A 20,264-nucleotide genomic window follows, 5' to 3' on the forward strand; every position below is an offset into this window, starting at 1 on the left:
GCGAAGTGTGCGCGGATACGCTGTCCGAATGCGTCTGGATGTGCTCCCCTAGCCTGCCTCGAAATGCGCCTGCCAGGTACGATCACCTTCGGCCGCTGCCGACTGGCGGGAAGCCGACACAGCGCGGACGCGCGGCGCTCGCTTGTGCGGTGGTGGTGTAATGGTCAGCATAGTTGCCTTCCAAGCAGTTGATCCGGGTTCGATTCCCGGCCACCGCAGCAGGCTTTTAATTTCGCGTATGAGTACTTTTGCCACGCGCTCTTAAATTATTGTTTTTTCGCCCTCTTACTCGCTGCATACCAGCCCTTAGTGTGTCTCGACTTGTCTCGACTTTGCTCGGCTGACGCGAGAGCTGACGCTCTCAAATCGGCCTATATCAAAACGACAAGCACGAGAAACGACTGAGAGAGGTAAGGAGGGACACACAGCACGCCCCCTTCATTTCACGGTGGCGTCTCCCTGACCGAATCGGGCTGTAGCTCCGAAAAGAAAGGAGAAACAAAAATAGGAAGTAAAAGTGCCAATAGCGCCCTGTGTTCCCATGCGCTCACCCGCCCAAGTACTGACAAGGGCCAAAGTTGTTACGCATCGGCAATCGGACATTTTCTTTCATTTTCTCTTTATCGGTTGAGAACCAGTGTATTCAAGATATTATGGCCATTGCCGAGTGAATGCTGTAGCGCTCCCCGACGAGTCGGGTTCGTATCCTCTATCAACTTCCACGCAGGGTGATGATCTTTTGGTCACCACACTCGCCAGCTGAAATCGGCGCCGCCTTTTCGTAGTAGGAAAAGAGTAGTGGCCCGTGGGGGGATCGAACCCACGACCTTCGCGTTATTAGCACGACGCTCTAACCAACTGAGCTAACGGGCCTCGGCAGATGCAGTTGCTCAGCCCTACGCTGGAAACAGGTGGCATGAAGCCGCACACCATTTCTATGGTCGTCGTGTGTCTGCTTCCCTAGTCTATATTCTGCTGACGGTCACGAAACAGTAGCTATATTGCGAGCAGGACGGGAAACGGCCGCTCGGACAGCTCAAACTTGTCACGATTCGTGTGGAAAAAATTCCGTTCCGGTACCGGGAATCGAACCCGGGCCTCCTGGGTGAAAGCCAGGTATCCTAGCCACTAGACCACACCGGATGTGGCCGTTTCGTTCGACCGTTCGTACGGTCGCTTGTCGCATTTCGTGTCGAGTGCCGCGTCGGCGCCCCCCTCTCTTTGCGAGCATCTTTGCACATACTGACTGGCAAGGCGCGCACCTCAAACGTCGCAGAGCAATGCTTTTGGCTTCACGCTCTGCTGGGAGAAGAGGAAAAGGGAAGCTGTAAGTAGCAATAACAGGAAGTAAACATTTTCCCGCTGAAGCGTTGAAACGCTGTGGATAACAAACAAGAAATACGTTGGCGCCCTAGCAACAGCACCACCATGTCACAGAAAATTAAATGCCCCGGGTGAGGATCGAACTCACGACCTTAAGATTATGAGACTTACGCGCTGCCTACTGCGCTACCGAGGCACGGGTGCACCGCTTGTCCTGGAAACTGGGTAAACACCTTACCCAATATTAGACGTAGAGACACTGTACTTCCTGGATAACGTGTTCTGTTGCTACACGTGCACTGCCGGCCCAGTTGATTGCGGTGCTGCTGCTGCTGTTGCAACGATAGGCAGCACTCCTTGTCGTTGAAGTTCAGTGCCTCGGAGGCACCCGGACCCAGCAACTTGTGAGGCCAGGCCGACGCTAGTCTGTAGAACATGATGCGAGCGTCCTAGTGGGGACCCGCGAGTGCTGCGTTCTCGGTCCTTCTCAAGGGAAATCCAGCTACACATTCTTGTGGATCGTGCATCTCAAGCGCTCAAGCCACGCGGCAGCATTATCGCGGGAAAAGCAAAATGATGCATCGGCCGGGAATCGAACCCGGGCCGCCCGCGTGGCAGGCGAGCATTCTACCACTGAACCACCGATGCTCGGGCCAGCGGTAACTTGACGCTGCTTGCCGCGCAGATGTCTCAAGGGAAAGTGGGACTGCCGTCAAGCGCCGTAGCATTCTGTGGAAAAGATGCTGCAGACGCTGAATCCTGCACTGCACTGCTCTGCTTAAAAATGCCGCCAGAACGCGGTCCTCTGCGTACTCTTGCGTTGCCGGCGCCCAACTCTTGCCAAAGGATGCGAAGTGTGCGCGGATACGCTGTCCGAATGCGTCTGGATGTGCTCCCCTAGCCTGCCTCGAAATGCGCCTGCCAGGTACGATCACCTTCGGCCGCTGCCGACTGGCGGGAAGCCGACACAGCGCGGACGCGCGGCGCTCGCTTGTGCGGTGGTGGTGTAATGGTCAGCATAGTTGCCTTCCAAGCAGTTGATCCGGGTTCGATTCCCGGCCACCGCAGCAGGCTTTTAATTTCGCGTATGAGTACTTTTGCCACGCGCTCTTAAATTATTGTTTTTTCGCCCTCTTACTCGCTGCATACCAGCCCTTAGTGTGTCTCGACTTGTCTCGACTTTGCTCGGCTGACGCGAGAGCTGACGCTCTCAAATCGGCCTATATCAAAACGACAAGCACGAGAAACGACTGAGAGAGGTAAGGAGGGACACACAGCACGCCCCCTTCATTTCACGGTGGCGTCTCCCTGACCGAATCGGGCTGTAGCTCCGAAAAGAAAGGAGAAACAAAAATAGGAAGTAAAAGTGCCAATAGCGCCCTGTGTTCCCATGCGCTCACCCGCCCAAGTACTGACAAGGGCCAAAGTTGTTACGCATCGGCAATCGGACATTTTCTTTCATTTTCTCTTTATCGGTTGAGAACCAGTGTATTCAAGATATTATGGCCATTGCCGAGTGAATGCTGTAGCGCTCCCCGACGAGTCGGGTTCGTATCCTCTATCAACTTCCACGCAGGGTGATGATCTTTTGGTCACCACACTCGCCAGCTGAAATCGGCGCCGCCTTTTCGTAGTAGGAAAAGAGTAGTGGCCCGTGGGGGGATCGAACCCACGACCTTCGCGTTATTAGCACGACGCTCTAACCAACTGAGCTAACGGGCCTCGGCAGATGCAGTTGCTCAGCCCTACGCTGGAAACAGGTGGCATGAAGCCGCACACCATTTCTATGGTCGTCGTGTGTCTGCTTCCCTAGTCTATATTCTGCTGACGGTCACGAAACAGTAGCTATATTGCGAGCAGGACGGGAAACGGCCGCTCGGACAGCTCAAACTTGTCACGATTCGTGTGGAAAAAATTCCGTTCCGGTACCGGGAATCGAACCCGGGCCTCCTGGGTGAAAGCCAGGTATCCTAGCCACTAGACCACACCGGATGTGGCCGTTTCGTTCGACCGTTCGTACGGTCGCTTGTCGCATTTCGTGTCGAGTGCCGCGTCGGCGCCCCCCTCTCTTTGCGAGCATCTTTGCACATACTGACTGGCAAGGCGCGCACCTCAAACGTCGCAGAGCAATGCTTTTGGCTTCACGCTCTGCTGGGAGAAGAGGAAAAGGGAAGCTGTAAGTAGCAATAACAGGAAGTAAACATTTTCCCGCTGAAGCGTTGAAACGCTGTGGATAACAAACAAGAAATACGTTGGCGCCCTAGCAACAGCACCACCATGTCACAGAAAATTAAATGCCCCGGGTGAGGATCGAACTCACGACCTTAAGATTATGAGACTTACGCGCTGCCTACTGCGCTACCGAGGCACGGGTGCACCGCTTGTCCTGGAAACTGGGTAAACACCTTACCCAATATTAGACGTAGAGACACTGTACTTCCTGGATAACGTGTTCTGTTGCTACACGTGCACTGCCGGCCCAGTTGATTGCGGTGCTGCTGCTGCTGTTGCAACGATAGGCAGCACTCCTTGTCGTTGAAGTTCAGTGCCTCGGAGGCACCCGGACCCAGCAACTTGTGAGGCCAGGCCGACGCTAGTCTGTAGAACATGATGCGAGCGTCCTAGTGGGGACCCGCGAGTGCTGCGTTCTCGGTCCTTCTCAAGGGAAATCCAGCTACACATTCTTGTGGATCGTGCATCTCAAGCGCTCAAGCCACGCGGCAGCATTATCGCGGGAAAAGCAAAATGATGCATCGGCCGGGAATCGAACCCGGGCCGCCCGCGTGGCAGGCGAGCATTCTACCACTGAACCACCGATGCTCGGGCCAGCGGTAACTTGACGCTGCTTGCCGCGCAGATGTCTCAAGGGAAAGTGGGACTGCCGTCAAGCGCCGTAGCATTCTGTGGAAAAGATGCTGCAGACGCTGAATCCTGCACTGCACTGCTCTGCTTAAAAATGCCGCCAGAACGCGGTCCTCTGCGTACTCTTGCGTTGCCGGCGCCCAACTCTTGCCAAAGGATGCGAAGTGTGCGCGGATACGCTGTCCGAATGCGTCTGGATGTGCTCCCCTAGCCTGCCTCGAAATGCGCCTGCCAGGTACGATCACCTTCGGCCGCTGCCGACTGGCGGGAAGCCGACACAGCGCGGACGCGCGGCGCTCGCTTGTGCGGTGGTGGTGTAATGGTCAGCATAGTTGCCTTCCAAGCAGTTGATCCGGGTTCGATTCCCGGCCACCGCAGCAGGCTTTTAATTTCGCGTATGAGTACTTTTGCCACGCGCTCTTAAATTATTGTTTTTTCGCCCTCTTACTCGCTGCATACCAGCCCTTAGTGTGTCTCGACTTTGCTCGGCTGACGCGAGAGCTGACGCTCTCAAATCGGCCTATATCAAAACGACAAGCACGAGAAACGACTGAGAGAGGTAAGGAGGGACACACAGCACGCCCCCTTCATTTCACGGTGGCGTCTCCCTGACCGAATCGGGCTGTAGCTCCGAAAAGAAAGGAGAAACAAAAATAGGAAGTAAAAGTGCCAATAGCGCCCTGTGTTCCCATGCGCTCACCCGCCCAAGTACTGACAAGGGCCAAAGTTGTTACGCATCGGCAATCGGACATTTTCTTTCATTTTCTCTTTATCGGTTGAGAACCAGTGTATTCAAGATATTATGGCCATTGCCGAGTGAATGCTGTAGCGCTCCCCGACGAGTCGGGTTCGGATCCTCTATCAACTTCCACGCAGGGTGATGATCTTTTGGTCACCACACTCGCCAGCTGAAATCGGCGCCGCCTTTTCGTAGTAGGAAAAGAGTAGTGGCCCGTGGGGGGATCGAACCCACGACCTTCGCGTTATTAGCACGACGCTCTAACCAACTGAGCTAACGGGCCTCGGCAGATGCAGTTGCTCAGCCCTACGCTGGAAACAGGTGGCATGAAGCCGCACACCATTTCTATGGTCGTCGTGTGTCTGCTTCCCTAGTCTATATTCTGCTGACGGTCACGAAACAGTAGCTATATTGCGAGCAGGACGGGAAACGGCCGCTCGGACAGCTCAAACTTGTCACGATTCGTGTGGAAAAAATTCCGTTCCGGTACCGGGAATCGAACCCGGGCCTCCTGGGTGAAAGCCAGGTATCCTAGCCACTAGACCACACCGGATGTGGCCGTTTCGTTCGACCGTTCGTACGGTCGCTTGTCGCATTTCGTGTCGAGTGCCGCGTCGGCGCCCCCCTCTCTTTGCGAGCATCTTTGCACATACTGACTGGCAAGGCGCGCACCTCAAACGTCGCAGAGCAATGCTTTTGGCTTCACGCTCTGCTGGGAGAAGAGGAAAAGGGAAGCTGTAAGTAGCAATAACAGGAAGTAAACATTTTCCCGCTGAAGCGTTGAAACGCTGTGGATAACAAACAAGAAATACGTTGGCGCCCTAGCAACAGCACCACCATGTCACAGAAAATTAAATGCCCCGGGTGAGGATCGAACTCACGACCTTAAGATTATGAGACTTACGCGCTGCCTACTGCGCTACCGAGGCACGGGTGCACCGCTTGTCCTGGAAACTGGGTAAACACCTTACCCAATATTAGACGTAGAGACACTGTACTTCCTGGATAACGTGTTCTGTTGCTACACGTGCACTGCCGGCCCAGTTGATTGCGGTGCTGCTGCTGCTGTTGCAACGATAGGCAGCACTCCTTGTCGTTGAAGTTCAGTGCCTCGGAGGCACCCGGACCCAGCAACTTGTGAGGCCAGGCCGACGCTAGTCTGTAGAACATGATGCGAGCGTCCTAGTGGGGACCCGCGAGTGCTGCGTTCTCGGTCCTTCTCAAGGGAAATCCAGCTACACATTCTTGTGGATCGTGCATCTCAAGCGCTCAAGCCACGCGGCAGCATTATCGCGGGAAAAGCAAAATGATGCATCGGCCGGGAATCGAACCCGGGCCGCCCGCGTGGCAGGCGAGCATTCTACCACTGAACCACCGATGCTCGGGCCAGCGGTAACTTGACGCTGCTTGCCGCGCAGATGTCTCAAGGGAAAGTGGGACTGCCGTCAAGCGCCGTAGCATTCTGTGGAAAAGATGCTGCAGACGCTGAATCCTGCACTGCACTGCTCTGCTTAAAAATGCCGCCAGAACGCGGTCCTCTGCGTACTCTTGCGTTGCCGGCGCCCAACTCTTGCCAAAGGATGCGAAGTGTGCGCGGATACGCTGTCCGAATGCGTCTGGATGTGCTCCCCTAGCCTGCCTCGAAATGCGCCTGCCAGGTACGATCACCTTCGGCCGCTGCCGACTGGCGGGAAGCCGACACAGCGCGGACGCGCGGCGCTCGCTTGTGCGGTGGTGGTGTAATGGTCAGCATAGTTGCCTTCCAAGCAGTTGATCCGGGTTCGATTCCCGGCCACCGCAGCAGGCTTTTAATTTCGCGTATGAGTACTTTTGCCACGCGCTCTTAAATTATTGTTTTTTCGCCCTCTTACTCGCTGCATACCAGCCCTTAGTGTGTCTCGACTTTGCTCGGCTGACGCGAGAGCTGACGCTCTCAAATCGGCCTATATCAAAACGACAAGCACGAGAAACGACTGAGAGAGGTAAGGAGGGACACACAGCACGCCCCCTTCATTTCACGGTGGCGTCTCCCTGACCGAATCGGGCTGTAGCTCCGAAAAGAAAGGAGAAACAAAAATAGGAAGTAAAAGTGCCAATAGCGCCCTGTGTTCCCATGCGCTCACCCGCCCAAGTACTGACAAGGGCCAAAGTTGTTACGCATCGGCAATCGGACATTTTCTTTCATTTTCTCTTTATCGGTTGAGAACCAGTGTATTCAAGATATTATGGCCATTGCCGAGTGAATGCTGTAGCGCTCCCCGACGAGTCGGGTTCGGATCCTCTATCAACTTCCACGCAGGGTGATGATCTTTTGGTCACCACACTCGCCAGCTGAAATCGGCGCCGCCTTTTCGTAGTAGGAAAAGAGTAGTGGCCCGTGGGGGGATCGAACCCACGACCTTCGCGTTATTAGCACGACGCTCTAACCAACTGAGCTAACGGGCCTCGGCAGATGCAGTTGCTCAGCCCTACGCTGGAAACAGGTGGCATGAAGCCGCACACCATTTCTATGGTCGTCGTGTGTCTGCTTCCCTAGTCTATATTCTGCTGACGGTCACGAAACAGTAGCTATATTGCGAGCAGGACGGGAAACGGCCGCTCGGGCAGCTCAAACTTGTCACGATTCGTGTGGAAAAAATTCCGTTCCGGTACCGGGAATCGAACCCGGGCCTCCTGGGTGAAAGCCAGGTATCCTAGCCACTAGACCACACCGGATGTGGCCGTTTCGTTCGACCGTTCGTACGGTCGCTTGTCGCATTTCGTGTCGAGTGCCGCGTCGGCGCCCCCCTCTCTTTGCGAGCATCTTTGCACATACTGACTGGCAAGGCGCGCACCTCAAACGTCGCAGAGCAATGCTTTTGGCTTCACGCTCTGCTGGGAGAAGAGGAAAAGGGAAGCTGTAAGTAGCAATAACAGGAAGTAAACATTTTCCCGCTGAAGCGTTGAAACGCTGTGGATAACAAACAAGAAATACGTTGGCGCCCTAGCAACAGCACCACCATGTCACAGAAAATTAAATGCCCCGGGTGAGGATCGAACTCACGACCTTAAGATTATGAGACTTACGCGCTGCCTACTGCGCTACCGAGGCACGGGTGCACCGCTTGTCCTGGAAACTGGGTAAACACCTTACCCAATATTAGACGTAGAGACACTGTACTTCCTGGATAACGTGTTCTGTTGCTACACGTGCACTGCCGGCCCAGTTGATTGCGGTGCTGCTGCTGCTGTTGCAACGATAGGCAGCACTCCTTGTCGTTGAAGTTCAGTGCCTCGGAGGCACCCGGACCCAGCAACTTGTGAGGCCAGGCCGACGCTAGTCTGTAGAACATGATGCGAGCGTCCTAGTGGGGACCCGCGAGTGCTGCGTTCTCGGTCCTTCTCAAGGGAAATCCAGCTACACATTCTTGTGGATCGTGCATCTCAAGCGCTCAAGCCACGCGGCAGCATTATCGCGGGAAAAGCAAAATGATGCATCGGCCGGGAATCGAACCCGGGCCGCCCGCGTGGCAGGCGAGCATTCTACCACTGAACCACCGATGCTCGGGCCAGCGGTAACTTGACGCTGCTTGCCGCGCAGATGTCTCAAGGGAAAGTGGGACTGCCGTCAAGCGCCGTAGCATTCTGTGGAAAAGATGCTGCAGACGCTGAATCCTGCACTGCACTGCTCTGCTTAAAAATGCCGCCAGAACGCGGTCCTCTGCGTACTCTTGCGTTGCCGGCGCCCAACTCTTGCCAAAGGATGCGAAGTGTGCGCGGATACGCTGTCCGAATGCGTCTGGATGTGCTCCCCTAGCCTGCCTCGAAATGCGCCTGCCAGGTACGATCACCTTCGGCCGCTGCCGACTGGCGGGAAGCCGACACAGCGCGGACGCGCGGCGCTCGCTTGTGCGGTGGTGGTGTAATGGTCAGCATAGTTGCCTTCCAAGCAGTTGATCCGGGTTCGATTCCCGGCCACCGCAGCAGGCTTTTAATTTCGCGTATGAGTACTTTTGCCACGCGCTCTTAAATTATTGTTTTTTCGCCCTCTTACTCGCTGCATACCAGCCCTTAGTGTGTCTCGACTTTGCTCGGCTGACGCGAGAGCTGACGCTCTCAAATCGGCCTATATCAAAACGACAAGCACGAGAAACGACTGAGAGAGGTAAGGAGGGACACACAGCACGCCCCCTTCATTTCACGGTGGCGTCTCCCTGACCGAATCGGGCTGTAGCTCCGAAAAGAAAGGAGAAACAAAAATAGGAAGTAAAAGTGCCAATAGCGCCCTGTGTTCCCATGCGCTCACCCGCCCAAGTACTGACAAGGGCCAAAGTTGTTACGCATCGGCAATCGGACATTTTCTTTCATTTTCTCTTTATCGGTTGAGAACCAGTGTATTCAAGATATTATGGCCATTGCCGAGTGAATGCTGTAGCGCTCCCCGACGAGTCGGGTTCGGATCCTCTATCAACTTCCACGCAGGGTGATGATCTTTTGGTCACCACACTCGCCAGCTGAAATCGGCGCCGCCTTTTCGTAGTAGGAAAAGAGTAGTGGCCCGTGGGGGGATCGAACCCACGACCTTCGCGTTATTAGCACGACGCTCTAACCAACTGAGCTAACGGGCCTCGGCAGATGCAGTTGCTCAGCCCTACGCTGGAAACAGGTGGCATGAAGCCGCACACCATTTCTATGGTCGTCGTGTGTCTGCTTCCCTAGTCTATATTCTGCTGACGGTCACGAAACAGTAGCTATATTGCGAGCAGGACGGGAAACGGCCGCTCGGACAGCTCAAACTTGTCACGATTCGTGTGGAAAAAATTCCGTTCCGGTACCGGGAATCGAACCCGGGCCTCCTGGGTGAAAGCCAGGTATCCTAGCCACTAGACCACACCGGATGTGGCCGTTTCGTTCGACCGTTCGTACGGTCGCTTGTCGCATTTCGTGTCGAGTGCCGCGTCGGCGCCCCCCTCTCTTTGCGAGCATCTTTGCACATACTGACTGGCAAGGCGCGCACCTCAAACGTCGCAGAGCAATGCTTTTGGCTTCACGCTCTGCTGGGAGAAGAGGAAAAGGGAAGCTGTAAGTAGCAATAACAGGAAGTAAACATTTTCCCGCTGAAGCGTTGAAACGCTGTGGATAACAAACAAGAAATACGTTGGCGCCCTAGCAACAGCACCACCATGTCACAGAAAATTAAATGCCCCGGGTGAGGATCGAACTCACGACCTTAAGATTATGAGACTTACGCGCTGCCTACTGCGCTACCGAGGCACGGGTGCACCGCTTGTCCTGGAAACTGGGTAAACACCTTACCCAATATTAGACGTAGAGACACTGTACTTCCTGGATAACGTGTTCTGTTGCTACACGTGCACTGCCGGCCCAGTTGATTGCGGTGCTGCTGCTGCTGTTGCAACGATAGGCAGCACTCCTTGTCGTTGAAGTTCAGTGCCTCGGAGGCACCCGGACCCAGCAACTTGTGAGGCCAGGCCGACGCTAGTCTGTAGAACATGATGCGAGCGTCCTAGTGGGGACCCGCGAGTGCTGCGTTCTCGGTCCTTCTCAAGGGAAATCCAGCTACACATTCTTGTGGATCGTGCATCTCAAGCGCTCAAGCCACGCGGCAGCATTATCGCGGGAAAAGCAAAATGATGCATCGGCCGGGAATCGAACCCGTGCCGCCCGCGTGGCAGGCGAGCATTCTACCACTGAACCACCGATGCTCGGGCCAGCGGTAACTTGACGCTGCTTGCCGCGCAGATGTCTCAAGGGAAAGTGGGACTGCCGTCAAGCGCCGTAGCATTCTGTGGAAAAGATGCTGCAGACGCTGAATCCTGCACTGCACTGCTCTGCTTAAAAATGCCGCCAGAACGCGGTCCTCTGCGTACTCTTGCGTTGCCGGCGCCCAACTCTTGCCAAAGGATGCGAAGTGTGCGCGGATACGCTGTCCGAATGCGTCTGGATGTGCTCCCCTAGCCTGCCTCGAAATGCGCCTGCCAGGTACGATCACCTTCGGCCGCTGCCGACTGGCGGGAAGCCGACACAGCGCGGACGCGCGGCGCTCGCTTGTGCGGTGGTGGTGTAATGGTCAGCATAGTTGCCTTCCAAGCAGTTGATCCGGGTTCGATTCCCGGCCACCGCAGCAGGCTTTTAATTTCGCGTATGAGTACTTTTGCCACGCGCTCTTAAATTATTGTTTTTTCGCCCTCTTACTCGCTGCATACCAGCCCTTAGTGTGTCTCGACTTGTCTCGACTTTGCTCGGCTGACGCGAGAGCTGACGCTCTCAAATCGGCCTATATCAAAACGACAAGCACGAGAAACGACTGAGAGAGGTAAGGAGGGACACACAGCACGCCCCCTTCATTTCACGGTGGCGTCTCCCTGACCGAATCGGGCTGTAGCTCCGAAAAGAAAGGAGAAACAAAAATAGGAAGTAAAAGTGCCAATAGCGCCCTGTGTTCCCATGCGCTCACCCGCCCAAGTACTGACAAGGGCCAAAGTTGTTACGCATCGGCAATCGGACATTTTCTTTCATTTTCTCTTTATCGGTTGAGAACCAGTGTATTCAAGATATTATGGCCATTGCCGAGTGAATGCTGTAGCGCTCCCCGACGAGTCGGGTTCGGATCCTCTATCAACTTCCACGCAGGGTGATGATCTTTTGGTCACCACACTCGCCAGCTGAAATCGGCGCCGCCTTTTCGTAGTAGGAAAAGAGTAGTGGCCCGTGGGGGGATCGAACCCACGACCTTCGCGTTATTAGCACGACGCTCTAACCAACTGAGCTAACGGGCCTCGGCAGATGCAGTTGCTCAGCCCTACGCTGGAAACAGGTGGCATGAAGCCGCACACCATTTCTATGGTCGTCGTGTGTCTGCTTCCCTAGTCTATATTCTGCTGACGGTCACGAAACAGTAGCTATATTGCGAGCAGGACGGGAAACGGCCGCTCGGACAGCTCAAACTTGTCACGATTCGTGTGGAAAAAATTCCGTTCCGGTACCGGGAATCGAACCCGGGCCTCCTGGGTGAAAGCCAGGTATCCTAGCCACTAGACCACACCGGATGTGGCCGTTTCGTTCGACCGTTCGTACGGTCGCTTGTCGCATTTCGTGTCGAGTGCCGCGTCGGCGCCCCCCTCTCTTTGCGAGCATTTTTGCACATACTGACTGGCAAGGCGCGCACCTCAAACGTCGCAGAGCAATGCTTTTGGCTTCACGCTCTGCTGGGAGAAGAGGAAAAGGGAAGCTGTAAGTAGCAATAACAGGAAGTAAACATTTTCCCGCTGAAGCGTTGAAACGCTGTGGATAACAAACAAGAAATACGTTGGCGCCCTAGCAACAGCACCACCATGTCACAGAAAATTAAATGCCCCGGGTGAGGATCGAACTCACGACCTTAAGATTATGAGACTTACGCGCTGCCTACTGCGCTACCGAGGCACGGGTGCACCGCTTGTCCTGGAAACTGGGTAAACACCTTACCCAATATTAGACGTAGAGACACTGTACTTCCTGGATAACGTGTTCTGTTGCTACACGTGCACTGCCGGCCCAGTTGATTGCGGTGCTGCTGCTGCTGTTGCAACGATAGGCAGCACTCCTTGTCGTTGAAGTTCAGTGCCTCGGAGGCACCCGGACCCAGCAACTTGTGAGGCCAGGCCGACGCTAGTCTGTAGAACATGATGCGAGCGTCCTAGTGGGGACCCGCGAGTGCTGCGTTCTCGGTCCTTCTCAAGGGAAATCCAGCTACACATTCTTGTGGATCGTGCATCTCAAGCGCTCAAGCCACGCGGCAGCATTATCGCGGGAAAAGCAAAATGATGCATCGGCCGGGAATCGAACCCGGGCCGCCCGCGTGGCAGGCGAGCATTCTACCACTGAACCACCGATGCTCGGGCCAGCGGTAACTTGACGCTGCTTGCCGCGCAGATGTCTCAAGGGAAAGTGGGACTGCCGTCAAGCGCCGTAGCATTCTGTGGAAAAGATGCTGCAGACGCTGAATCCTGCACTGCACTGCTCTGCTTAAAAATGCCGCCAGAACGCGGTCCTCTGCGTACTCTTGCGTTGCCGGCGCCCAACTCTTGCCAAAGGATGCGAAGTGTGCGCGGATACGCTGTCCGAATGCGTCTGGATGTGCTCCCCTAGCCTGCCTCGAAATGCGCCTGCCAGGTACGATCACCTTCGGCCGCTGCCGACTGGCGGGAAGCCGACACAGCGCGGACGCGCGGCGCTCGCTTGTGCGGTGGTGGTGTAATGGTCAGCATAGTTGCCTTCCAAGCAGTTGATCCGGGTTCGATTCCCGGCCACCGCAGCAGGCTTTTAATTTCGCGTATGAGTACTTTTGCCACGCGCTCTTAAATTATTGTTTTTTCGCCCTCTTACTCGCTGCATACCAGCCCTTAGTGTGTCTCGACTTTGCTCGGCTGACGCGAGAGCTGACGCTCTCAAATCGGCCTATATCAAAACGACAAGCACGAGAAACGACTGAGAGAGGTAAGGAGGGACACACAGCACGCCCCCTTCATTTCACGGTGGCGTCTCCCTGACCGAATCGGGCTGTAGCTCCGAAAAGAAAGGAGAAACAAAAATAGGAAGTAAAAGTGCCAATAGCGCCCTGTGTTCCCATGCGCTCACCCGCCCAAGTACTGACAAGGGCCAAAGTTGTTACGCATCGGCAATCGGACATTTTCTTTCATTTTCTCTTTATCGGTTGAGAACCAGTGTATTCAAGATATTATGGCCATTGCCGAGTGAATGCTGTAGCGCTCCCCGACGAGTCGGGTTCGGATCCTCTATCAACTTCCACGCAGGGTGATGATCTTTTGGTCACCACACTCGCCAGCTGAAATCGGCGCCGCCTTTTCGTAGTAGGAAAAGAGTAGTGGCCCGTGGGGGGATCGAACCCACGACCTTCGCGTTATTAGCACGACGCTCTAACCAACTGAGCTAACGGGCCTCGGCAGATGCAGTTGCTCAGCCCTACGCTGGAAACAGGTGGCATGAAGCCGCACACCATTTCTATGGTCGTCGTGTGTCTGCTTCCCTAGTCTATATTCTGCTGACGGTCACGAAACAGTAGCTATATTGCGAGCAGGACGGGAAACGGCCGCTCGGACAGCTCAAACTTGTCACGATTCGTGTGGAAAAAATTCCGTTCCGGTACCGGGAATCGAACCCGGGCCTCCTGGGTGAAAGCCAGGTATCCTAGCCACTAGACCACACCGGATGTGGCCGTTTCGTTCGACCGTTCGTACGGTCGCTTGTCGCATTTCGTGTCGAGTGCCGCGTCGGCGCCCCCCTCTCTTTGCGAGCATCTTTGCACATACTGACTGGCAAGGCGCGCACCTCAAACGTCGCAGAGCAATGCTTTTGGCTTCACGCTCTGCTGGGAGAAGAGGAAAAGGGAAGCTGTAAGTAGCAATAACAGGAAGTAAACATTTTCCCGCTGAAGCGTTGAAACGCTGTGGATAACAAACAAGAAATACGTTGGCGCCCTAGCAACAGCACCACCATGTCACAGAAAATTAAATGCCCCGGGTGAGGATCGAACTCACGACCTTAAGATTATGAGACTTACGCGCTGCCTACTGCGCTACCGAGGCACGGGTGCACCGCTTGTCCTGGAAACTGGGTAAACACCTTACCCAATATTAGACGTAGAGACACTGTACTTCCTGGATAACGTGTTCTGTTGCTACACGTGCACTGCCGGCCCAGTTGATTGCGGTGCTGCTGCTGCTGTTGCAACGATAGGCAGCACTCCTTGTCGTTGAAGTTCAGTGCCTCGGAGGCACCCGGACCCAGCAACTTGTGAGGCCAGGCCGACGCTAGTCTGTAGAACATGATGCGAGCGTCCTAGTGGGGACCCGCGAGTGCTGCGTTCTCGGTCCTTCTCAAGGGAAATCCAGCTACACATTCTTGTGGATCGTGCATCTCAAGCGCTCAAGCCACGCGGCAGCATTATCGCGGGAAAAGCAAAATGATGCATCGGCCGGGAATCGAACCCGGGCCGCCCGCGTGGCAGGCGAGCATTCTACCACTGAACCACCGATGCTCGGGCCAGCGGTAACTTGACGCTGCTTGCCGCGCAGATGTCTCAAGGGAAAGTGGGACTGCCGTCAAGCGCCGTAGCATTCTGTGGAAAAGATGCTGCAGACGCTGAATCCTGCACTGCACTGCTCTGCTTAAAAATGCCGCCAGAACGCGGTCCTCTGCGTACTCTTGCGTTGCCGGCGCCCAACTCTTGCCAAAGGATGCGAAGTGTGCGCGGATACGCTGTCCGAATGCGTCTGGATGTGCTCCCCTAGCCTGCCTCGAAATGCGCCTGCCAGGTACGATCACCTTCGGCCGCTGCCGACTGGCGGGAAGCCGACACAGCGCGGACGCGCGGCGCTCGCTTGTGCGGTGGTGGTGTAATGGTCAGCATAGTTGCCTTCCAAGCAGTTGATCCGGGTTCGATTCCCGGCCACCGCAGCAGGCTTTTAATTTCGCGTATGAGTACTTTTGCCACGCGCTCTTAAATTATTGTTTTTTCGCCCTCTTACTCGCTGCATACCAGCCCTTAGTGTGTCTCGACTTTGCTCGGCTGACGCGAGAGCTGACGCTCTCAAATCGGCCTATATCAAAACGACAAGCACGAGAAACGACTGAGAGAGGTAAGGAGGGACACACAGCACGCCCCCTTCATTTCACGGTGGCGTCTCCCTGACCGAATCGGGCTGTAGCTCCGAAAAGAAAGGAGAAACAAAAATAGGAAGTAAAAGTGCCAATAGCGCCCTGTGTTCCCATGCGCTCACCCGCCCAAGTACTGACAAGGGCCAAAGTTGTTACGCATCGGCAATCGGACATTTTCTTTCATTTTCTCTTTATCGGTTGAGAACCAGTGTATTCAAGATATTATGGCCATTGCCGAGTGAATGCTGTAGCGCTCCCCGACGAGTCGGGTTCGGATCCTCTATCAACTTCCACGCAGGGTGATGATCTTTTGGTCACCACACTCGCCAGCTGAAATCGGCGCCGCCTTTTCGTAGTAGGAAAAGAGTAGTGGCCCGTGGGGGGATCGAACCCACGACCTTCGCGTTATTAGCACGACGCTCTAACCAACTGAGCTAACGGGCCTCGGCAGATGCAGTTGCTCAGCCCTACGCTGGAAACAGGTGGCATGAAGCCGCACACCATTTCTATGGTCGTCGTGTGTCTGCTTCCCTAGTCTATATTCTGCTGACGGTCACGAAACAGTAGCTATATTGCGAGCAGGACGGGAAACGGCCGCTCGGACAGCTCAAACTTGTCACGATTCGTGTGGAAAAAATTCCGTTCCGGTACCGGGAATCGAACCCGGGCCTCCTGGGTGAAAGCCAGGTATCCTAGCCACTAGACCACACCGGATGTGGCCGTTTCGTTCGACCGTTCGTACGGTCGCTTGTCGCATTTCGTGTCGAGTGCCGCGTCGGCGCCCCCCTCTCTTTGCGAGCATCTTTGCACATACTGACTGGCAAGGCGCGCACCTCAAACGTCGCAGAGCAATGCTTTTGGCTTCACGCTCTGCTGGGAGAAGAGGAAAAGGGAAGCTGTAAGTAGCAATAACAGGAAGTAAACATTTTCCCGCTGAAGCGTTGAAACGCTGTGGATAACAAACAAGAAATACGTTGGCGCCCTAGCAACAGCACCACCATGTCACAGAAAATTAAATGCCCCGGGTGAGGATCGAACTCACGACCTTAAGATTATGAGACTTACGCGCTGCCTACTGCGCTACCGAGGCACGGGTGCACCGCTTGTCCTGGAAACTGGGTAAACACCTTACCCAATATTAGACGTAGAGACACTGTACTTCCTGGATAACGTGTTCTGTTGCTACACGTGCACTGCCGGCCCAGTTGATTGCGGTGCTGCTGCTGCTGTTGCAACGATAGGCAGCACTCCTTGTCGTTGAAGTTCAGTGCCTCGGAGGCACCCGGACCCAGCAACTTGTGAGGCCAGGCCGACGCTAGTCTGTAGAACATGATGCGAGCGTCCTAGTGGGGACCCGCGAGTGCTGCGTTCTCGGTCCTTCTCAAGGGAAATCCAGCTACACATTCTTGTGGATCGTGCATCTCAAGCGCTCAAGCCACGCGGCAGCATTATCGCGGGAAAAGCAAAATGATGCATCGGCCGGGAATCGAACCCGTGCCGCCCGCGTGGCAGGCGAGCATTCTACCACTGAACCACCGATGCTCGGGCCAGCGGTAACTTGACGCTGCTTGCCGCGCAGATGTCTCAAGGGAAAGTGGGACTGCCGTCAAGCGCCGTAGCATTCTGTGGAAAAGATGCTGCAGACGCTGAATCCTGCACTGCACTGCTCTGCTTAAAAATGCCGCCAGAACGCGGTCCTCTGCGTACTCTTGCGTTGCCGGCGCCCAACTCTTGCCAAAGGATGCGAAGTGTGCGCGGATACGCTGTCCGAATGCGTCTGGATGTGCTCCCCTAGCCTGCCTCGAAATGCGCCTGCCAGGTACGATCACCTTCGGCCGCTGCCGACTGGCGGGAAGCCGACACAGCGCGGACGCGCGGCGCTCGCTTGTGCGGTGGTGGTGTAATGGTCAGCATAGTTGCCTTCCAAGCAGTTGATCCGGGTTCGATTCCCGGCCACCGCAGCAGGCTTTTAATTTCGCGTATGAGTACTTTTGCCACGCGCTCTTAAATTATTGTTTTTTCGCCCTCTTACTCGCTGCATACCAGCCCTTAGTGTGTCTCGACTTGTCTCGACTTTGCTCGGCTGACGCGAGAGCTGACGCTCTCAAATCGGCCTATATCAAAACGACAAGCACGAGAAACGACTGAGAGAGGTAAGGAGGGACACACAGCACGCCCCCTTCATTTCACGGTGGCGTCTCCCTGACCGAATCGGGCTGTAGCTCCGAAAAGAAAGGAGAAACAAAAATAGGAAGTAAAAGTGCCAATAGCGCCCTGTGTTCCCATGCGCTCACCCGCCCAAGTACTGACAAGGGCCAAAGTTGTTACGCATCGGCAATCGGACATTTTCTTTCATTTTCTCTTTATCGGTTGAGAACCAGTGTATTCAAGATATTATGGCCATTGCCGAGTGAATGCTGTAGCGCTCCCCGACGAGTCGGGTTCGGATCCTCTATCAACTTCCACGCAGGGTGATGATCTTTTGGTCACCACACTCGCCAGCTGAAATCGGCGCCGCCTTTTCGTAGTAGGAAAAGAGTAGTGGCCCGTGGGGGGATCGAACCCACGACCTTCGCGTTATTAGCACGACGCTCTAACCAACTGAGCTAACGGGCCTCGGCAGATGCAGTTGCTCAGCCCTACGCTGGAAACAGGTGGCATGAAGCCGCACACCATTTCTATGGTCGTCGTGTGTCTGCTTCCCTAGTCTATATTCTGCTGACGGTCACGAAACAGTAGCTATATTGCGAGCAGGACGGGAAACGGCCGCTCGGACAGCTCAAACTTGTCACGATTCGTGTGGAAAAAATTCCGTTCCGGTACCGGGAATCGAACCCGGGCCTCCTGGGTGAAAGCCAGGTATCCTAGCCACTAGACCACACCGGATGTGGCCGTTTCGTTCGACCGTTCGTACGGTCGCTTGTCGCATTTCGTGTCGAGTGCCGCGTCGGCGCCCCCCTCTCTTTGCGAGCATTTTTGCACATACTGACTGGCAAGGCGCGCACCTCAAACGTCGCAGAGCAATGCTTTTGGCTTCACGCTCTGCTGGGAGAAGAGGAAAAGGGAAGCTGTAAGTAGCAATAACAGGAAGTAAACATTTTCCCGCTGAAGCGTTGAAACGCTGTGGATAACAAACAAGAAATACGTTGGCGCCCTAGCAACAGCACCACCATGTCACAGAAAATTAAATGCCCCGGGTGAGGATCGAACTCACGACCTTAAGATTATGAGACTTACGCGCTGCCTACTGCGCTACCGAGGCACGGGTGCACCGCTTGTCCTGGAAACTGGGTAAACACCTTACCCAATATTAGACGTAGAGACACTGTACTTCCTGGATAACGTGTTCTGTTGCTACACGTGCACTGCCGGCCCAGTTGATTGCGGTGCTGCTGCTGCTGTTGCAACGATAGGCAGCACTCCTTGTCGTTGAAGTTCAGTGCCTCGGAGGCACCCGGACCCAGCAACTTGTGAGGCCAGGCCGACGCTAGTCTGTAGAACATGATGCGAGCGTCCTAGTGGGGACCCGCGAGTGCTGCGTTCTCGGTCCTTCTCAAGGGAAATCCAGCTACACATTCTTGTGGATCGTGCATCTCAAGCGCTCAAGCCACGCGGCAGCATTATCGCGGGAAAAGCAAAATGATGCATCGGCCGGGAATCGAACCCGGGCCGCCCGCGTGGCAGGCGAGCATTCTACCACTGAACCACCGATGCTCGGGCCAGCGGTAACTTGACGCTGCTTGCCGCGCAGATGTCTCAAGGGAAAGTGGGACTGCCGTCAAGCGCCGTAGCATTCTGTGGAAAAGATGCTGCAGACGCTGAATCCTGCACTGCACTGCTCTGCTTAAAAATGCCGCCAGAACGCGGTCCTCTGCGTACTCTTGCGTTGCCGGCGCCCAACTCTTGCCAAAGGATGCGAAGTGTGCGCGGATACGCTGTCCGAATGCGTCTGGATGTGCTCCCCTAGCCTGCCTCGAAATGCGCCTGCCAGGTACGATCACCTTCGGCCGCTGCCGACTGGCGGGAAGCCGACACAGCGCGGACGCGCGGCGCTCGCTTGTGCGGTGGTGGTGTAATGGTCAGCATAGTTGCCTTCCAAGCAGTTGATCCGGGTTCGATTCCCGGCCACCGCAGCAGGCTTTTAATTTCGCGTATGAGTACTTTTGCCACGCGCTCTTAAATTATTGTTTTTTCGCCCTCTTACTCGCTGCATACCAGCCCTTAGTGTGTCTCGACTTGTCTCGACTTTGCTCGGCTGACGCGAGAGCTGACGCTCTCAAATCGGCCTATATCAAAACGACAAGCACGAGAAACGACTGAGAGAGGTAAGGAGGGACACACAGCACGCCCCCTTCATTTCACGGTGGCGTCTCCCTGACCGAATCGGGCTGTAGCTCCGAAAAGAAAGGAGAAACAAAAATAGGAAGTAAAAGTGCCAATAGCGCCCTGTGTTCCCATGCGCTCACCCGCCCAAGTACTGACAAGGGCCAAAGTTGTTACGCATCGGCAATCGGACATTTTCTTTCATTTTCTCTTTATCGGTTGAGAACCAGTGTATTCAAGATATTATGGCCATTGCCGAGTGAATGCTGTAGCGCTCCCCGACGAGTCGGGTTCGGATCCTCTATCAACTTCCACGCAGGGTGATGATCTTTTGGTCACCACACTCGCCAGCTGAAAT

At 55.1% G+C, this 20,264-nt stretch overlaps 46 non-coding genes across 46 annotated transcripts; 10 read left to right on the forward strand and 36 right to left on the reverse strand.

Moving 5' to 3' along the window:
* The first annotated feature begins 146 nt into the window (after window positions 1-146).
* Trnag-ucc lies at window positions 147-218 on the forward strand. Its single transcript has one exon. It is a non-coding gene; the product is annotated as a tRNA-Gly (tRNA).
* Window positions 219-799: 581 nt separating this feature from the next.
* Window positions 800-873, reverse strand: Trnai-aau. The gene has a single exon. It is a non-coding gene; the product is annotated as a tRNA-Ile (tRNA).
* Window positions 874-1,071: 198 nt separating this feature from the next.
* On the reverse strand, window positions 1,072-1,143 carry Trnae-uuc. The gene has a single exon. It is a non-coding gene; the product is annotated as a tRNA-Glu (tRNA).
* A 303-nt stretch (window positions 1,144-1,446) lies between these two features.
* Trnam-cau lies at window positions 1,447-1,519 on the reverse strand. Its single transcript has one exon. It is a non-coding gene; the product is annotated as a tRNA-Met (tRNA).
* A 381-nt stretch (window positions 1,520-1,900) lies between these two features.
* On the reverse strand, window positions 1,901-1,971 carry Trnag-gcc. Its single transcript has one exon. It is a non-coding gene; the product is annotated as a tRNA-Gly (tRNA).
* Window positions 1,972-2,318: 347 nt separating this feature from the next.
* Trnag-ucc lies at window positions 2,319-2,390 on the forward strand. The gene has a single exon. It is a non-coding gene; the product is annotated as a tRNA-Gly (tRNA).
* Window positions 2,391-2,971: 581 nt separating this feature from the next.
* On the reverse strand, window positions 2,972-3,045 carry Trnai-aau. The gene has a single exon. It is a non-coding gene; the product is annotated as a tRNA-Ile (tRNA).
* Window positions 3,046-3,243: 198 nt separating this feature from the next.
* Window positions 3,244-3,315, reverse strand: Trnae-uuc. Its single transcript has one exon. It is a non-coding gene; the product is annotated as a tRNA-Glu (tRNA).
* A 303-nt stretch (window positions 3,316-3,618) lies between these two features.
* On the reverse strand, window positions 3,619-3,691 carry Trnam-cau. The gene has a single exon. It is a non-coding gene; the product is annotated as a tRNA-Met (tRNA).
* A 381-nt stretch (window positions 3,692-4,072) lies between these two features.
* Trnag-gcc lies at window positions 4,073-4,143 on the reverse strand. Its single transcript has one exon. It is a non-coding gene; the product is annotated as a tRNA-Gly (tRNA).
* Window positions 4,144-4,490: 347 nt separating this feature from the next.
* Trnag-ucc lies at window positions 4,491-4,562 on the forward strand. The gene has a single exon. It is a non-coding gene; the product is annotated as a tRNA-Gly (tRNA).
* A 571-nt stretch (window positions 4,563-5,133) lies between these two features.
* Trnai-aau lies at window positions 5,134-5,207 on the reverse strand. The gene has a single exon. It is a non-coding gene; the product is annotated as a tRNA-Ile (tRNA).
* A 198-nt stretch (window positions 5,208-5,405) lies between these two features.
* On the reverse strand, window positions 5,406-5,477 carry Trnae-uuc. The gene has a single exon. It is a non-coding gene; the product is annotated as a tRNA-Glu (tRNA).
* Window positions 5,478-5,780: 303 nt separating this feature from the next.
* Window positions 5,781-5,853, reverse strand: Trnam-cau. The gene has a single exon. It is a non-coding gene; the product is annotated as a tRNA-Met (tRNA).
* A 381-nt stretch (window positions 5,854-6,234) lies between these two features.
* On the reverse strand, window positions 6,235-6,305 carry Trnag-gcc. Its single transcript has one exon. It is a non-coding gene; the product is annotated as a tRNA-Gly (tRNA).
* A 347-nt stretch (window positions 6,306-6,652) lies between these two features.
* Window positions 6,653-6,724, forward strand: Trnag-ucc. The gene has a single exon. It is a non-coding gene; the product is annotated as a tRNA-Gly (tRNA).
* A 571-nt stretch (window positions 6,725-7,295) lies between these two features.
* On the reverse strand, window positions 7,296-7,369 carry Trnai-aau. Its single transcript has one exon. It is a non-coding gene; the product is annotated as a tRNA-Ile (tRNA).
* A 198-nt stretch (window positions 7,370-7,567) lies between these two features.
* On the reverse strand, window positions 7,568-7,639 carry Trnae-uuc. Its single transcript has one exon. It is a non-coding gene; the product is annotated as a tRNA-Glu (tRNA).
* A 303-nt stretch (window positions 7,640-7,942) lies between these two features.
* Window positions 7,943-8,015, reverse strand: Trnam-cau. Its single transcript has one exon. It is a non-coding gene; the product is annotated as a tRNA-Met (tRNA).
* Window positions 8,016-8,396: 381 nt separating this feature from the next.
* Window positions 8,397-8,467, reverse strand: Trnag-gcc. Its single transcript has one exon. It is a non-coding gene; the product is annotated as a tRNA-Gly (tRNA).
* Window positions 8,468-8,814: 347 nt separating this feature from the next.
* Trnag-ucc lies at window positions 8,815-8,886 on the forward strand. Its single transcript has one exon. It is a non-coding gene; the product is annotated as a tRNA-Gly (tRNA).
* Window positions 8,887-9,457: 571 nt separating this feature from the next.
* Trnai-aau lies at window positions 9,458-9,531 on the reverse strand. Its single transcript has one exon. It is a non-coding gene; the product is annotated as a tRNA-Ile (tRNA).
* Window positions 9,532-9,729: 198 nt separating this feature from the next.
* On the reverse strand, window positions 9,730-9,801 carry Trnae-uuc. Its single transcript has one exon. It is a non-coding gene; the product is annotated as a tRNA-Glu (tRNA).
* A 303-nt stretch (window positions 9,802-10,104) lies between these two features.
* On the reverse strand, window positions 10,105-10,177 carry Trnam-cau. Its single transcript has one exon. It is a non-coding gene; the product is annotated as a tRNA-Met (tRNA).
* A 381-nt stretch (window positions 10,178-10,558) lies between these two features.
* Trnag-gcc lies at window positions 10,559-10,629 on the reverse strand. Its single transcript has one exon. It is a non-coding gene; the product is annotated as a tRNA-Gly (tRNA).
* Window positions 10,630-10,976: 347 nt separating this feature from the next.
* On the forward strand, window positions 10,977-11,048 carry Trnag-ucc. The gene has a single exon. It is a non-coding gene; the product is annotated as a tRNA-Gly (tRNA).
* Window positions 11,049-11,629: 581 nt separating this feature from the next.
* On the reverse strand, window positions 11,630-11,703 carry Trnai-aau. The gene has a single exon. It is a non-coding gene; the product is annotated as a tRNA-Ile (tRNA).
* Window positions 11,704-11,901: 198 nt separating this feature from the next.
* Window positions 11,902-11,973, reverse strand: Trnae-uuc. The gene has a single exon. It is a non-coding gene; the product is annotated as a tRNA-Glu (tRNA).
* A 303-nt stretch (window positions 11,974-12,276) lies between these two features.
* Window positions 12,277-12,349, reverse strand: Trnam-cau. The gene has a single exon. It is a non-coding gene; the product is annotated as a tRNA-Met (tRNA).
* Window positions 12,350-12,730: 381 nt separating this feature from the next.
* On the reverse strand, window positions 12,731-12,801 carry Trnag-gcc. The gene has a single exon. It is a non-coding gene; the product is annotated as a tRNA-Gly (tRNA).
* Window positions 12,802-13,148: 347 nt separating this feature from the next.
* Window positions 13,149-13,220, forward strand: Trnag-ucc. Its single transcript has one exon. It is a non-coding gene; the product is annotated as a tRNA-Gly (tRNA).
* Window positions 13,221-13,791: 571 nt separating this feature from the next.
* On the reverse strand, window positions 13,792-13,865 carry Trnai-aau. The gene has a single exon. It is a non-coding gene; the product is annotated as a tRNA-Ile (tRNA).
* Window positions 13,866-14,063: 198 nt separating this feature from the next.
* Trnae-uuc lies at window positions 14,064-14,135 on the reverse strand. The gene has a single exon. It is a non-coding gene; the product is annotated as a tRNA-Glu (tRNA).
* A 303-nt stretch (window positions 14,136-14,438) lies between these two features.
* On the reverse strand, window positions 14,439-14,511 carry Trnam-cau. Its single transcript has one exon. It is a non-coding gene; the product is annotated as a tRNA-Met (tRNA).
* Window positions 14,512-14,892: 381 nt separating this feature from the next.
* Trnag-gcc lies at window positions 14,893-14,963 on the reverse strand. Its single transcript has one exon. It is a non-coding gene; the product is annotated as a tRNA-Gly (tRNA).
* Window positions 14,964-15,310: 347 nt separating this feature from the next.
* Window positions 15,311-15,382, forward strand: Trnag-ucc. The gene has a single exon. It is a non-coding gene; the product is annotated as a tRNA-Gly (tRNA).
* Window positions 15,383-15,953: 571 nt separating this feature from the next.
* On the reverse strand, window positions 15,954-16,027 carry Trnai-aau. Its single transcript has one exon. It is a non-coding gene; the product is annotated as a tRNA-Ile (tRNA).
* A 198-nt stretch (window positions 16,028-16,225) lies between these two features.
* On the reverse strand, window positions 16,226-16,297 carry Trnae-uuc. Its single transcript has one exon. It is a non-coding gene; the product is annotated as a tRNA-Glu (tRNA).
* A 303-nt stretch (window positions 16,298-16,600) lies between these two features.
* Window positions 16,601-16,673, reverse strand: Trnam-cau. Its single transcript has one exon. It is a non-coding gene; the product is annotated as a tRNA-Met (tRNA).
* Window positions 16,674-17,054: 381 nt separating this feature from the next.
* Window positions 17,055-17,125, reverse strand: Trnag-gcc. Its single transcript has one exon. It is a non-coding gene; the product is annotated as a tRNA-Gly (tRNA).
* A 347-nt stretch (window positions 17,126-17,472) lies between these two features.
* On the forward strand, window positions 17,473-17,544 carry Trnag-ucc. Its single transcript has one exon. It is a non-coding gene; the product is annotated as a tRNA-Gly (tRNA).
* Window positions 17,545-18,125: 581 nt separating this feature from the next.
* Trnai-aau lies at window positions 18,126-18,199 on the reverse strand. Its single transcript has one exon. It is a non-coding gene; the product is annotated as a tRNA-Ile (tRNA).
* A 198-nt stretch (window positions 18,200-18,397) lies between these two features.
* On the reverse strand, window positions 18,398-18,469 carry Trnae-uuc. Its single transcript has one exon. It is a non-coding gene; the product is annotated as a tRNA-Glu (tRNA).
* A 303-nt stretch (window positions 18,470-18,772) lies between these two features.
* On the reverse strand, window positions 18,773-18,845 carry Trnam-cau. Its single transcript has one exon. It is a non-coding gene; the product is annotated as a tRNA-Met (tRNA).
* Window positions 18,846-19,226: 381 nt separating this feature from the next.
* On the reverse strand, window positions 19,227-19,297 carry Trnag-gcc. Its single transcript has one exon. It is a non-coding gene; the product is annotated as a tRNA-Gly (tRNA).
* A 347-nt stretch (window positions 19,298-19,644) lies between these two features.
* On the forward strand, window positions 19,645-19,716 carry Trnag-ucc. The gene has a single exon. It is a non-coding gene; the product is annotated as a tRNA-Gly (tRNA).
* The last annotated feature ends 548 nt before the right edge of the window (window positions 19,717-20,264 follow it).

This window comes from Schistocerca piceifrons, chromosome 2 (genome assembly GCF_021461385.2).
Source record: "Schistocerca piceifrons isolate TAMUIC-IGC-003096 chromosome 2, iqSchPice1.1, whole genome shotgun sequence".
Taxonomy (NCBI): Eukaryota; Metazoa; Arthropoda; class Insecta; order Orthoptera; family Acrididae; genus Schistocerca; species Schistocerca piceifrons.